The sequence below is a fragment of the Populus alba genome, chromosome 7, assembly GCF_005239225.2.
Source record: "Populus alba chromosome 7, ASM523922v2, whole genome shotgun sequence".
NCBI classification, from domain to species: domain Eukaryota; kingdom Viridiplantae; phylum Streptophyta; class Magnoliopsida; order Malpighiales; family Salicaceae; genus Populus; species Populus alba.
In genome coordinates, this window is record NC_133290.1 from 3,502,548 (window position 1) to 3,517,039 (window position 14,492).

The window sequence follows — 14,492 nt, forward strand, 5'->3', positions numbered from 1 at the left end:
GCACCCATCCTATAATGGTTAATTGGAGTCTTCCAAAAGATTAAAAAGCTTTGTTGCATCTGGATTAGGTTTTTCATTTACAATTGAACATTGACTAGCATAACGCTTCTCATTCACATTGCATCCGTGTAACCATATTCCAATAATGATTACTATTATCTTCTACAACTCCATGCCGTTGCTAGAACTCGAAGTTGACCTAACCATTATTTCTACCATGGTCTCGTAAGGAACATATGGTTCTTTGTGTGTAAACCAATACATATATCTCTTTATGAACTCTTTTTGTAGAAGATGCATCGTTACAACATCTGTATATAAACTTTTTATTTTTACATCTCTTCCATAAACATCTAATACCATCTCCATTAATATTTCTTGGATTAAATAGTGTGTAATTAATAAAACCCCGAACTCCATTACAATAATCCATCATACACAACCTTTTGAGTGAATCTCGATATATTTATGAACGATTATCCATTACTTATATCAAACCCATATAGAATATTGACGACAACATGCATTAATTAATTACATAAACTAAATAAATTTAAAAACATTAGTTTAGCTCAAACTTATTTAATCTATTTAATAGTACTATCTTTATAAATTCAAATTTCTATACATTTATCAAAAATTTTAACTCAAAAATAAAATTGATAAAATATAAAATGGACCCATTAACTAAGCCATTATTTATTTTATCACAAAACACTTAAGTCACAAATTCAAAATAAATCTCATTAATTTACAAAAAAAAAAAATACAATTTTACTAAATCTCAAACAAACCTTAACATGTACAAATCATATATTCATACAATAAATTTTTATGGAAAAAAGCTATAAAACAAGAAAACACCTAAACGAAATACATATACAACAAAATTATACAATAAAAATTAATATTTTAAAATTGAGTTTAAATAAAAAATAAATATTTTTGCTTACTTGAAGTGGGGGAATCCTCAATAAAATTTGAATTAGAAAATAGATGTTGACAAACTAAGTGTTGAGGTGGTGGTAGTTTGGGAAGGGGTGGGGGGTGTTGTTTGTAGTAGAGAAAAATAGAGGAAGAATAAGAAATGAGGGAGGGAGAGATGAGGGTTGCTTGTCAGGTCATAAATTAAATATTACAGATAGACTTACTGATGAATTTAAATCTGTCGGTAATTTTATTTGTAAAAGTTACTTGTCATCGTAGTTTTTGCCTTTTTTTTCATTCTTTATTTTTCTAATGTAATTCTCTAGGTATATACCAAGAGAATATTTCTACTGGTGCCTATTGATAGATACAACGAGTAAATATTCTGTTGGTAAAATTCACTCTGTTTGTAAAAATGACTCATCATCGTACTTTTTGCTTCTTTTTCTTTTTTGCTTCTTTTTTTTTCCATTGTAATTCTCTCGGTATATATCAAGGGGTATTTCAGTCGGTGTTTACCGGTGGATATAATGAGGAAATATTCTATCGGTAAAATTCATTATAATCTATCGATGAAAATTTTTTATCAGTATTTTTATTGGTATTTGTTAATTTTCTAGTAGTGAACTACAATCATTTTTTTTCCCTAAATAAGAAGGGGTTGTGCGTATAGAATGTAAAACAAGTATATTGCTTTTCCTTTTTAATTTTACAAAAGAGGTTTAATGTAGTATTTGATTACTGTTTTGGAATATATTAACAAAAAGATAGAGGAAACAAGAAGGACATGTTTTCCCTATGCTTTTTATTTTGAAATATAGAAATTTATTTCAAAATTATTCAAAAAATAAATTTATTATATACTTCTATTTTTATTTCTTTAATAAAATACATTTCTATTTCATTATTTTTATTTTTTTTAATTTCAAAATAATAACCAAACGGTACCATAAATGTTCGGATATACAAAGAAGAGTATCATTCCTTTCCAAATCTTTAAATCCACACCTAGTTTTTCCCAAGATTTAAATCTAAATTCTGTTAGTTAAAATCCCAAATACAACACCACAGGCATTAAATCACGAAACTAAACGATCCACGATTCATATTCTCTCCTAGCTCCTTTATTCTATGTAATTTATAAAATGAATGATATGGAAGATCTCTATACACAAATCTTGAACTCAATTATAAAAGCTAGTTTACATCATAATTAAGAGATAATGTATAAAAGTGGATGATTAATTAATAGACAATATCTCATAATTGTATTGAATTCATATCAAATATAATGACAGCTCATTGAAAATCCCAAGTGTTTCTGATCTGTTTCTAACAGATAAGGGTGGACTAAATTCCTTATATTATATCTCAACTTGAGGACGTAGTATATAATATGACTGTCCACACTAGTATAATTATATAGATTTGGATATTAATTTGAATACACATTCAAACCCTATAAAAAAATAATAATACATTCTATATATTTCAATCCCTATCTGTATATTAGCGTGCACATAATTGCAGTGACATGTTTTCTATATATATATATATATATAAAAGTATAGTAAATGTAGAAAATAATGACTTTCATAAAACGCAAAAAGAAATATACGGTGCTAATAATTAATTCGAACTTATTTGACCTTAATTAATACTATTTATTTATTATTGATGATGGAAAGCACGCGCTTTGCCTGTATTGAAGCACTAATTAACACTTGTGAACTATGGATTGAATTGGTCAGTTAATAGAGCATATTACAATTGTTTGAAGGGTAAAATGTGACAAATATACAGCTTAAATAGGTATTGAATTTCTTTTTATAGTGCAAAGTTGAATCTCCTAATTAAAATACTGCTTGTGGATTGTATGTGAATCTAATTTCTTCATCTCATAATTGCCATGAAGACCCCTAGCCTCGTGATATTGGTGAAAATTACACGTGCCTCATGATATTGTTGTTGTTTATTCTAAATATACGCGTCTCTAAGACATTTACAGTACCTAAGGACATCAAGACCGTCACCATATTAGAACGAGACCTCCTCATGAACCGGTTTTATGTTGTCTACAGTACCGGGACAAGGTTTCGGTTGCTGATCAGGCTGCTGAAAACTTCACAAAGATTATGATATTTTCAAAGCTGTTTTTCAAAGTTAGGATGTCCTTCAAGGCGTAAAAGACTGGACTTAAACATTGAAAAATCTGCAAAATTAACAAGTCTTTTTGGGGTTTGAAAAAAACCTTCCACACTTAAGTTAACACTGGTAGTTGAGAAAACGAGCTTTAGATGGCTGTATTATGTCTAGTTATAGAGTAAAATTAACTTGAAGAGCAAAGCTTAGAAAGGAAGATGTAGTTTTTCTATGGAGATTAAGATTTTGAAAGAGAGGAAGATGCACTACCTTGATGTTCAAAGCTATTTATATAACCTTGAACTCATGTAACTGTGTCAATATATACAAATAACATAGGATGATTTATGTGTTTGTTTTCTATAATTTTAAACTACACGAAGATAAAAACCGAGTGTGACAACAAGCTCTCCCGAAGCTTCCTTGCTATGGGTTTTGTTGAACTTTATGGACACATCAGGTCCAATATAATGGCGCGTCTGTTGGATTTGTTAGGCATCTTAGCTTCTTCTTCAACTTTTTTTAACTGTCATTTTTTTAGATTTTCAAAGTTAATGATTATATAAGTATCGAGTAATTAAGATTTATGATATTTAAATTATTAATTTTTATGAAGTAAACTCAAAATCTAACCAGTTAAATTATATTTTTTAAAATTATCATCTTAGCTTTTAAATTCTCAAACGTCGATGATTTCCATTCTAGAAGATAATTGAGCCATGTAATAAACTCTTTAAATCATGAATTTCTGAGTGAGTTTAATGACCTATCATAATTTAAAGATTATGTCTCCAACAAGCAATATTCCGAGCACTATACATTATTGCTGGTGAAAACAAGTTTCCTTCTTATAAAAAAAGAAAGAAAGAAAAAAAAAAGAATTAGTTGATGCATGATTCTTAAATGTGCTATCTCTCATTGATCACTAGCTGTCATATGTTCTATCTTTCATTTTCTTAAATGCTTGCAATTAAATTTCTTACCTAGTGTAATTAATATGGTTGCAATGGAGCCAACTACCTCCCTCAACAAATTTCCAAATACTTAGTATTTGCGTAAATTAATTTTGTTGTTTACTCGGTGTTATCCTCTATAATTATAGCATAAGTAATTAATATCTAATAAATCTGCCACGCACTCATGCAATGTGACTCTTAATTACTTGTGTATACATGAGGTCCCATGCAAGTACTAGCTAGTGATCAAAGGGAGATTTTGATGCCCGACCTTATTATTATTGCTTGATAACCTTAGTATAATTATAACCTTTACAAGTCATTTTCGTGGTAAGACATTGGAACCATTTCGATGGTTTCATTCTACCATTATATATATATATATATATCTCCATGAAAATAATATGCAAGTTCATTAAATTATTTTTCTTAATTATAACATTTAATTAAATTTAAGATATACTATTAATTTTAATAAATTACTAAGATTTATGCACCCATCCTATAATGGTTAATTGGAGTCTTCCAAAATATTAAAAAACTTTGTTGTATCTGGATTAGGTTTTTCATTTACAATTGAACATTGACTAGCATAACGCTTCTCATTCACATTGCATTCGTGTAACCATATTCCTATATGGATTACTATTGTCTTCTACAATTCCATGCTGTTGCTAGAACTCGAAGTTGACCTAACCATTATTTCTACCATGGTCTCGTAAGGAACATATGGTTCTCTGTGTGTAAACCAACACATATATCTCTTTATGAACTCTTTTTGTAGAAGATGCATCGTTACAACATCTGTATTTATAAACTTTTTATTTTTACATCTTTTCCATGAACATCTAATACCATCTCCATTAATATTTCTCGGATTAAATAGTGTGTAATTAATAAAACCCCGAACTCCATTACAATAATCCATCATACACAACCCTTTAAGTGAATCTCGATATATTTATGAACGATTATCCATTACTTATATCAAACCCATATAGAATATTGATGACAACATGCATTAATTAATTACATAAACTAAATAAATTTGAAAACATTAGTTTAGCTCAAACTTATTTAATCTATTTAATAGTACTATTAATTCATTATCAATTATCTTTATAAATTCAAATTTCTATACATTTATCAAAAATCTTAACTCAACAATAAAATTGATAAAATATAAAATGGACCCATTAACTAAGCCATTATTTATTTTATCACAAAACACTTAAGTTACAAATTCAAAATAAATCTCATTAATTTACAAAAAAAAATACAATTTTACAAAATCTCAAACAAACCTTAACATGTACAAATCATATATTCATACAATAAATTTTTATGGAAAAAAGCTATAAAACGAGAAAACACCTAAATGAAATACATATACAACAAAATTATACAATAAAAATTAATATTTTAAAATTGAGTTTAAATACAAAAATAAATAGTTTTGCTTTCTTGAAGTGGGGGAATCCTTAATAAAATTTGAATTAGAAAATGGATGTTGACAAACTAAGTATTGAGGTAGTGGTAGTTTGGGAGGGGGTGGGGGGTGTTGTTTGTTGTAGAGAAAAATAGAGGAAGAATAAGAAATGAGGGAGGGAGAGATGAGGGTTGCTTGTCAGGTCATAAATTAAATATTACAGATAGACTTACCGATGAATTTAAATCTATCGATAATTTTATTTGTAAAAGTTACTTGTCATCGTAGTTTTTGCCTTTTTTTTTCATTCTTTATTTTTCTAATGTAATTCTCTCGGTATATACCAAGATAATATTTCTTCTGGTGCCTACCGATAGATACAACGAGTAAATATTCTGTTGGTAAAATTCACTCTGTTTGTAAAAATGACTCATCATCATACCTTTTGCTTCCTTTTTTTTTGTTTTTTTTTCACTGTAATTCTCTCGGTATATATCAAGAGGATATTTCAGTTGGTGTTTACCGATGGATACAATGAGGGAATATTTTATCGGTAAAATTCATTATAATCTATCGATGAAAATTTTTTATCAGTGTTTTTGTTGATATTTGTTAATTTTCTAGTAGTGAACTACAATCATTTTTTTTTATCCTAAATAAGAAGGGGTTGTGCGTATAGAATGTAAAACAAGTATATTGCTTTTCCTTTTTAATTTTACAAAAGAGGTTTAATGTAGTATTTGATTACTGTTTTGGAATATATTAAAAAAAAGATAGAGGAAACAAGAAGGACATGTTTTCCCTATGCTTTTTATTCTGAAATATAGAAATTTATTTCAAAATTATTCAAAAAATAAATTTATTATATACTTCTATTTTTATTTCTTTAATAAAATACATTTTTATTTCATTATTTTTATTTTTTTTTTTAATTTCAAAATAATAACCAAACACTACCATAAATGTTCGGATATACAAAGAAGAGTATCATTCCTTTCCAAATCTTTAAATCCACACCTAGTTTTTCCCAAGATTTAAATCTAAATTCTGTTAGTTAAAATCCCAAATACAACACCACAGGCATTAAATCACGAAACTAAACGATCCACGATTCATATTCTCTCCTAGCTCCATTACTCTATGTAATTTATAAAATGAATGATATGGAAGAGTCTATACACAAATCTTGAACTCAATTATAAAAGCTAGTTTACATCATAATTAAGAGATAATGTATAAAAGTGGATGATTAATTAATAGACAATATCTCATAATTGTATTGAATTCATATCAAATATAATGACAGCTCATTGAAAATCCCAAGTGTTTCTGATCTGTTTCTCACAGATAAGGGTGGACTAAATTCCTTATATTATATCTCAACTTGAGGACGTAGTATATAATATGACTGTCCACACTAGTATAATTATATAGATTTGGATATTAATTTGAATACACATTCAAACCCTATAAAAAAATAATAATACATTCTATATATTTCAATCCCTATCTGTATATTAGCGTGCACATAATTGCAGTGACATGTTTTCTATATATATATATATAAAAGTATAGTAAATGTAGAAAATAATGACTTTCATAAAACGCAAAAAGAAATATACGGTGCTAATAATTAATTCGAACTTATTTGACCTTAATTAATACTATTTATTTATTATTGATGATGGAAAGCACGCGCTTTGCCTGTATTGAAGCACTAATTAACACTTGTGAACTATGGATTGAATTGGTCAGTTAATAGAGCATATTACAATTATTTGAAGGGTAAAATGTGACAAATATACAGCTTAAATAGGTATTGAATTTCTTTTTATAGTGCAAAGTTGAATCTCCTAATTAAAATACTGCTTGTGGATTGTATGTGAATCTAATTTCTTCATCTCATAATTGCCATGAAGACCCCTAGCCTCGTGATATTGGTGAAAATTACACGTGCCTCATGATATTGTTGTTGTTTATTCTAAATATACGCGTCTCTAAGACATTTACAGTACCTAAGGACATCAAGACCGTCACCATATTAGAACGAGACCTCCTCATGAACCGGTTTTATGTTGTCTACAGTACCGGGACAAGGTTTCGGTTGCTGATCAGGCTGCTGAAAACTTCACAAAGATTATGATATTTTCAAAGCTGTTTTTCAAAGTTAGGATGTCCTTCAAGGCGTAAAAGACTGGACTTAAACATTGAAAAATCTGCAAAATTAACAAGTCTTTTTGGGGTTTGAAAAAAACCTTCCACACTTAAGTTAACACTGGTAGTTGAGAAAACGAGCTTTAGATGGTTGTATTATGTCTAGTTATAGAGTAAAATTAACTTGAAGAGCAAAGCTTAGAAAGGAAGATGTAGTTTTTCTATGGAGATTAAGATTTTGAAAGAGAGGAAGATGCACTACCTTGATGTTCAAAGCTATTTATATAACCTTGAACTCATGTAACTGTGTCAATATATACAAATAACATAGGATGATTTATGTGTTTGTTTTCTATAATTTTAAACTACACGAAGATAAAAACCGAGTGTGACAACAAGCTCTCCCGAAGCTTCCTTGCTATGGGTTTTGTTGAACTTTATGGACACATCAGGTCCAATATAATGGCGCGTCTGTTGGATTTGTTAGGCATCTTAGCTTCTTCTTCTTCTTTTTTAACTGTCATTTTTCGAGATTTTCAAAGTTAATCGAGTAATTAAAGTTTGTGATACTCGAATTATTAATTTTTATGAAGTAAATTCAGAATCTAACCAGTTAAATTATATTTTTTAAAGTTGTCATCTTAACTTTTAGATTCTCAAATGTCGACGACTTCCATTCTAGAAGATAATTGAGCCATGTAATAAACTCTTTAAATCATGAATTTCTGAGTGAGTTTAATGACCTATCATAATTTAAAGATTATGTCTCCAACAAGCAATATTCCGAGCACTATACATTATTGTTGGTGAAAACAAAATGCAAGTTTCCTTCTTATAAAAAAAGAAAGAAAGAAAAAAAGAATTAGTTGATGCATGATTCTTAAATGTGCTATCTCTCATTGATCACTAGCTGTCATATGTTCTATCTTTCATTTTCTTAAATGCTTGCAATTAAATTTCTTACCTAGTGTAATTAATATGGTTGCAATGGAGCCAACTACCTCCCTCAACAAATTTCCAAATACTTAGTATTTGCGTAAATTAATTTTGTTGTTTACTCGGTGTTATCCTCTATAATTATAGCATAAGTAATTAATATCTAATAAATCTGCCACGCACTCATGCAATGTGACTCTTAATTACTTGTGTATACATGAGGTCCCATGCAAGTACTAGCTAGTGATCAAAGGGAGATTTTGATGCCCGACCTTATTATTATTGCTTGATAACCTTAGTATAATTATAACCTTTACAAGTCATTTTCGTGGTAAGACATTGGAACCATTTCGATGGTTTCATTCTACCATTATTATATATATATATATATATATCCATGAAAATAATATGCAAGTTCATTAAATTATTTTTCTTAATTATAACATTTAATTAAATTTAAGATATACTATTAATTTTAATAAATTAATCATGATATTTATAGATTTAAATGCCAAACTTTCACAACAAATTAACTAGAAAAGGAGCCTATGAAACATTTCATGAACGTAAGTTTAGTTAATAGTCAGAGATAAAGATAGTAAAAAATAGTAAATTTCTTTATAAATAATTTTATAATAAAGTTTGAATTGTTTATCTTTATTTTTAGATTAAAGTAGGTGTCTGAGCTAGCTCGCACGTATCTTGACTAATCATACAAGTTTTGAAGTTAACTATCATGTAAGTCTCTAATAATCTTGAGATTTATAATACTCGAACTTATAACCTTTAAGAAGTTGAATTGTTTATCTTTAATTGTATTAATCATAGATGATAACTTGATTAGTTTTGATACGAGAAAATTAACTTAAAAACCAAGAAAAAAGAGATAAAAGATTTCACCATTATATATATAATCTTTTTGGCAGGATATTCAGTACTGAAAGATCGATAATTATACTTATTACCCATGATATATATATATATATATATATATATATATATATATATATATATATATATATATATATATATATAATATAGTTAGGTTGCCAACATTGGCATCATAGTAACGTCATGTTGGACGTAGGGTGTGAAATCGATCTCAACACTCGTCTCTGTTTACAGCGAAATATGTATACATCAATGTGAAAGCCACCTTGATCAAAGCTTCAAGCCACATCATTACGAAATGGAAGTGAACTTTAATATTGATTACAAGACTGAATTGTTGTAAGAACTCCTTGGGATTTTATTGGACCAGCAGAGGCTACTGAACAACCCAGCGGTTGCCATATCACATCACAAAATGATGATTTAGCCCTAGTTGATCGACCGATCCTTGTTTTTATTCATGGCAGCTTCGCTAAACCTATCAGATGCAGTGGAAAATGAGATCAGGAGAGGAGGAATCCCCGTCCATAATGTAATTAAGTGAAGTAGACAATAATCAACATAGGGCTGAAGTCGGGGTCTTCAACCGAAACCTTTCATTTCAACTAATTTTTATCCTCTTCTTCACAAGAAGTTACAACTTTTGCCTTTTCGACTGCCCATTTAAGAGATGATGTCTGTGTGACCTGGATTATCACATGCTACAATCCATCAATCCACCTTTTTCAGCGGTATAATAAGAGATTGTGCATAATTTTCATTTCTATACCGGCACTGTTTCCGAGCTTCACATACATTTTTCTTTTTTTTATTTATGTAGGTGTCCGAGCCAGCTTGCGCGCACCACGACTAATCCCACGGCTCACTGAATATCCTGCAAACCCAGTGAGCATGTAAGGCACCGTGGGGGTGACAGGCGTGTACGGTGAGATTTGAACCTAGGATGCAGAGAAAAGAAAAAAATCCCTTCAACTGCTGAGTCAAGACCTCAAGTGAGCTTCACATACATTTTCAATTATGTTATTGGTGCCATTTCCTTCCAAAACGGGCGAATGGGAAGTTGAAAGAGAAATAACGACGGCCAATAAACAATTAATCATGAAAATTGATTACGAACATAGCGATTGATTACAGTATATGGTTGGTGGTCAAGTTCGAGACAGGCAAAGAAGGCGGTGGTAGGTTAAGTAATCTAGAAAGACGCAAGAGACAAAACCATTCGAGATGAAGAACATGGCATTGCCCTGTGCTCACTCCAATGGCCATCAAACACAAAATCAAGACGTGAATCTCTAAAGCATTGCTAAGACGCTTTTAGCCCCTTTGATTAGCATGCTGCTCGGTTCTTTCTCTCGATTGAATTCTACACATCTTTTGTACGTTATGATATTATTTTTCTATCTTTTAATTAAGTGTCACTGTTTAGATAGTTAGAGAACAATCACGAGAGAATGCATTTAAATTGATTCAGTTTCACAGCATCTTTAGTTTACTCCAATTGCATTCTCTGAAGCTAAGTACAGCTAAAAGAAACGTTGTAAGCATGGAAAATATCAGCTTTACATTGCGATATAGTGGCGGTTCTTAGGTCACTGTTCGCCACAATGATGATTTGTGACCCTATACAGCGTACTTATAAAAGCAAGATTGGCACTAAAAAATCATGGAGGATTGATCGATCGAGGCATACATCTTCCTACCCATGCAGTCTCTTTACAAGTGCTTTCCGGATTGTGTTTCCACACGCAAATTCGTACACTTGTAAAAAATCTGAATGTTGTTCAACAGTTATAATTACTCTTTCATCCACATTTTATTATAGATTTCGTGCCAATAAGCTGTGGTTCGTATTATTTCTTCTAAAAAAAAAAAAACAATCGGGCCAATTTTCTGCAGTTTTCAGATAGATAATCACCACCAAATTAATTAATACCACAATTAATCCTATTGTGAGCTAGCTGGGAATGCTGACTGCTGAGCACCCAAAACTCTTAAAATAAAATCGTTTTGGTGAGAAAAATGAGATGATAAAAATTTAAATATTTTTAATATTAGCATATTAAAATCATTTAAAAATATTTAAAAAATAATTAAAATAAATATAAACATGGCCACCGCTAAAACTAATTAAAAAAAAAAGAGAGAAAGAGAAATCTCAACATGGATGTCACTATCTTTGCCCTCTCATCTTCTGACTTCTACCTATTTCCATCGGTCAATTTCCAATCTAGACGTTGGTGGGTTGGACTCTAAAATTAAAAAAAAAAAAAAAATCAAATCTTTGCTATTTGATTCACGTAACTATTATAATTAATAAATTATTTTTGTTATGTAATTGCTTTAAAGATAATGCTGAGAAGGGGAAACCGGCCATAGCATTAGCTTTCTAAAAAATGTTTAATTAAGACAGAAATTGATTTTTCACCTTTTGGGTATTAGTTTTTCATTAAAAAAAAACTTGTTCTTTAATGCTGAATCAAATATTTATATATTAAAAAAAAATATGAATTTGTGGTGTAAGGATACAAAGAACAGGCTTTTTATTACCAGGTGTTTCTTTTGTGATATCGGTTTGAGGAGACATAAGAAAAGAAAAAAAAAAAAAAAAAAAAAAAAAACACCAACACCATCATATTAATTGCTGCTCTGTCGATTAGGTGAACGTGTGTGATTTTTTCAACATTTAGAACTTTCAAGAAACTAAATGAAGTAAAAGCTGCAACACTAATGTGAAATCGCCGCGCTTAGAATTCTTGATCGGGTACTGACGTTCGGTCATTGCCATGAATAAACAGAGTCTTCAACTCCCACTTTGCTGGATCGTGACCAGCTGAAACGGATGCTCCATGTCCAGCAGTGGCTGCAGTGGAGGTACCGGCATTCATTCAAGGGCCGACGATCATGACAGATCCAATGGCGTACAAGTTAAATGTATCTGGTTACTAAATTTGGACGGAAAGTTTGATCGTTGAAAAGAGGCCATATTGACCGGTTCCACATCTTCAAAGAATAATTTGAATACGATCTCCCTTGATATCTGCGTTGGTAGTACTGCGTTAAATGTTTTTGATAAATTAACATTTTTTAAAAAATAATTAGAAAATAGCAGAGTTAGAGAGAATGCGTTCCTCCTAGAGAGAAGAGATGAGGAGAAAAAAAAACAAAAAGGAGGAGATTTCTTTTATGGAGGATACCCTTTCAATTTTGTACCGGAAGCGCAAACTCTTAAACAAAATGTTAAATGCATCTGCGACTCGGAGTAGTTCAATATTGCATTCAACATAATATATTGACTATGTTATAAGTTTAGGGATTTGAATTAAAGATTATTCAAAAATCCCTTGTTATTTGGGAAGCGAATCTATTTTAGTTTTTAAAGTGTTTGTTTAAAAAAATATATTAAATTAATTTATTTTTAAATGTTTTTAATGCGTTAATGTTAAGAATTAAAAAAATTATTAAAAACGTTTTAAAAAAGCACTATATTAAACACACAATTAGCTATTATCCTATTTATATGAACTGTTGAATTAATTACAAGTTGAGTGACAGGTCGCCGCTCCACTTTAATATGTTGGGGAAACACGTTGTTTTGGCTTTGAAATTTCACAACAGGCGTAATTAATAGAATTGTCTGGGAGTGTGATATAATATTTTTTATTTTAAAATAATATTTTGTTTTAAAAAAATTATTTTTAATATAAATACATTAAAATAATTTTAAAACATAAAAAAAAATTAATTTTAAACAAAAAAAATAAAATACTTTAAAAAATTTTAAAATGCACTTTCAAAATGCAATATCAATCACACCCTAACAATTTAATATTTCCATGGCTAATACTCTTCGTTTACAAGCATGCAACCCCATCAAGATATAATCTTAAGGAAATGAAACTCATAATTTGATTAAAGATCTTCCATCCACATGCAATCTCTCAGATGGATATTGTCAAAAAAGAAAAAATAAACAAAGAAAAATGACACTATTTCAATATTTCATTTAAAGTCGAGCACAAAATCTAATTGGAAATAGTGGAAGCATAAATAAGTTGAGGAATATCATATCTTTGATGGAATATGTTGTCCATAAGATTTTTTTTAAAATATATTTAAATTGACTTTTTAGATTTGGTAATTGATTTTGAATTTCAAATTAAACTTTAAGTGAATAGTTTTTATACTTAAATTTATTTAGTTTTTTTCAACAATATTCCACTCAATTGATTTGCCTTCTTTTATTTATCATTATTTTTTAAAATAGTTTATCCTATTCGTAGAACTATGGAATGAAGAATGACGTGCATTTTTTTTTTTTGGGTATGTAATTGATATATATAAACCACCATTAATTTATGTAAAGATCTAGTTATTTTATTTTTATTCAAACATAGTGACGTGTCTTACCTACTTCTTTATATAATCTTGCTTACCTGAATCTTCAAGGGACCCAGATGATGTTACTAGCTAGCATATCAACAGTCAAGCAAACCATCTCAGCAAAGACATAAAGAACAAGACAGTAAACACTCACCTACCACCCTTCCTCAGCCACAATTTTAAATCAAAATAAAAGAAATTGAAGTAAACTGTAGAAACTAGAAAGGAACGGCTAATTTTTTTTTACGATTCTATCATTTTCATGTCCGTAGTTTATAAGTGAATAAAAAAAAAATTATTCCATGGATAAAATAAAAATATTTTCCCCTTGATATTTATATTTATAAATGCAAGTTTTTATTATGCAATAAAATTAATGAAAGTTATGATAAATCTAGTGGGTTTCTTAATATAATTATATGAATATTTATAATATAAAAAATATTTTTAATTTAATATATCAATAAGATTAATTTTTATAATTAATTTTGATATTTATAACTATTGGAATAAAATTAAATAGTAACCATTCATTTTAATTCAAAATATAATCATTTAATTAACAATTATATAGTTATAATGTTTCAAGTCTATATATAATTATGTTACCACAAATAGAAAAATATATAAAAAAACATATTTTTTCCTTTGTCTTTTTTATTTTTTTAATATGTCTA